Below are 2,635 nucleotides of genomic sequence, written 5' to 3' on the forward strand. Positions count from 1 at the left end.
ATATATATATATATATATATATATACATATGTATATATATATGTATATATATATAAAAATATATGTATACATATGTATAGATATATATATATATCGTGGCGCTCCGTCGGTGACGACGAGGGTTCCAGTTGATCCGATCCACGGAACATCCTGCTCATGAAATTTACGTGCAAGTGGATGAGCACTACACAGACACGTGTACCTTTAACGTAGTCCTCGAGGAGATTCAGCGCGACACAGAGCGTGACAAGTCTGGCCCTTTTAAATACAGATACAACAGAAACAGGAAGAACGAGTGAGAGAAAGTTGTGGTGAAATTGTGGAGCTTTAGGTGTTTTCACTCGGTCTGGGAATGGAAACCGCAATCCTACGACCGCGAGTCCACTCACACGCGCGCACATACACACACATATCTATATACTACCAAAACTCTCTGATTGCTTGCTCGCGTGCTTGTATGTCATTTAATATAGGCAAACCTCCGCATAATGGGAAAATACTTTGAATTAAGGTACTTCTGAATAAAAACGGAAAGAAACAAGTTTCGCGTAAATCGGACCACGGATATACGGGCTTTTTTCGGGGTACCTTCATAAATACCCACAACGGTGCATTATGAGAAAATACTCCGAAAGTAACATAACCCTGAGAGTGAAGAAACTCTAACCTTTTGATTAACATTAAACATTATGATCAATGTCATCTGTATTTTGAAGACAAACTTAACGACCTGGGCAAATGTCTTAGTGACATTAACTTGCCAAAGAAAAAAATATGAGTTGTTTTTATAGTAAATGTTTCTATTTTCGCTTTTGTTAAACACAATATTTTAATCATTTAGAAATATTTCTAAGTGAAATATTAAAAAATACAAGATGTTTATACAGTAAGCATTTGCATTTTAGCTTTCTTTAAACAGACGATATTCTAATTTTTTCAGAAATTATTTTCAAGTGAGTACCATCAAAAGGATTTTTGGCATATTTAAGAAATATTTTAAAGTGGAAATGACTTAAAAAATACAAATTCTTTGTACAGTGAATATTTGCATTTCAGCTTTCTTTAAACAGACAATATTTTGAGTATTAAAAAGTGTTTTTAAGAGAATATGATTTGAAAAATACCAGTTGTTTGTACAATAAATATTCATATTTAACTTTCTCAGAAAATACAATATGTTCATTATTTACAAATATTTTTCAGTGATGACTTTAAAAACATTATTTTTTGAGGTAATGAGAATTTTTCTAAGGTCAATATGTTTTTATATTCTTAGATCATGCCTCGACGAGGAACAAAGTAAACATCTGGTTCGTCTGTAGACAGTGGGAAGACAGTGCGGCAAGGAGAGCCGAGGAAGGTGAGCCAGATAATGGTGAGTGCCAAGAACAAGATGGGACAAGCATGCGAGTAGAAAGACCGATGAGACTGATAAAGCGAGGGCTGAATGTCTGACGGAACAGAGGGAAAGAGACATATATAAGCCAAATGCGCTTATATATGTGTGTTTGTGTCTGTGTGTGCGTGATTTTTACCTGGTCATCTATCTATCTATCTATCTATCTATCTATCTATCTATCTATCTATCTATCTATCTATCTACTACACACATACATATGCGCACACAAATATACATAATATATGGGAGAATTTACGAAAAAAACAACAGACGAGGACAGGTGGCGTAAACAATAAAAGGATGTATTAGTTTAACGCTCGAGAATAGAGAAAGTCTTTAACGTTTCGAGCTACGCTCTTCAACAGAAAGAATAAGGAGAAAACAAGGAGGAAAACACGGAGAAAAAAAATTGAATGTTGTGGTCAGCGATTTATCATGGTGACTGCCGGACAGAAAGTTCGCACAGGAGAGCTAAGAGAAAGGGGGAGATAACAAAAGGGGAAAGAAGCGGTGATCCAAATACGAGAAGCTGTGTGTGTGTGAGAGATATTGCTGGTGATCTTAACGTATGTATGTGTGTATGTAGGTGTGAAAACATGGGGAAGGTGGGAGTTCTTGCTTGTAATTGAATATCCATATACGCTCGAGTGTCTATATGTATGTATTTATGTACATACATAAATATATGGTCGAGAGACAGGCAGAAATAGACTACGTTTGAGGATATATAGGAGTGTGCACCGGCATGTGACCTTGAGAGAGAAACAAAGAAAGGAAGAAAAGGGGGAAAGAAAGGAAGAAAGAAAGAATGAGGGAAATAGAGAGTACATATTCCTACACGTGATAATGTTTATATAAGTATAAGAACGTTCGATTGTGATTCTCAATTTTCCATCGTCATTTACCCCCGTATCGCGTGATTTGGTTCCAATCAAGGAAACCATTTGAATTAATGCTTCGCAGTTTTGCGCATGATTAAGTTTTGGTTAACGGCGACACCGTTTGACGACGCAGAAAGACATTTATTTCATTAAAGATGACTACAGTTGGCATACATACATACATACATATCTGCATACATACATATATGAATACATACATATGCATACATATGCATACATATACACACACACACACAAACACATACACACACATATATATATATGCATATAAAGTTTATCATTCGGTTACTTAACAGCGTTAGCAGTCACTAGTTATATATATATATATATATAT

The 2,635-nt window shown here is 35.3% G+C and overlaps 1 long non-coding RNA gene across 7 annotated transcripts in view; it reads left to right on the plus strand.

The window, feature by feature from the left end:
* Window positions 1–2,635, plus strand: part of LOC106870360 (uncharacterized) — a 248,712-nt gene that overhangs the window by 96,773 nt on the left and 149,304 nt on the right. For all 7 annotated transcript variants that reach the window (XR_008265915.1, XR_008265910.1, XR_008265913.1 and 4 more), the window contains one exon: window positions 1,277–1,375. This is a non-coding gene — a long non-coding RNA (uncharacterized LOC106870360). The remainder of the gene's footprint in view (window positions 1–1,276; window positions 1,376–2,635) is intronic.

This window comes from Octopus bimaculoides, chromosome 18 (genome assembly GCF_001194135.2).
Source record: "Octopus bimaculoides isolate UCB-OBI-ISO-001 chromosome 18, ASM119413v2, whole genome shotgun sequence".
Classification (NCBI taxonomy): domain Eukaryota; kingdom Metazoa; phylum Mollusca; class Cephalopoda; order Octopoda; family Octopodidae; genus Octopus; species Octopus bimaculoides.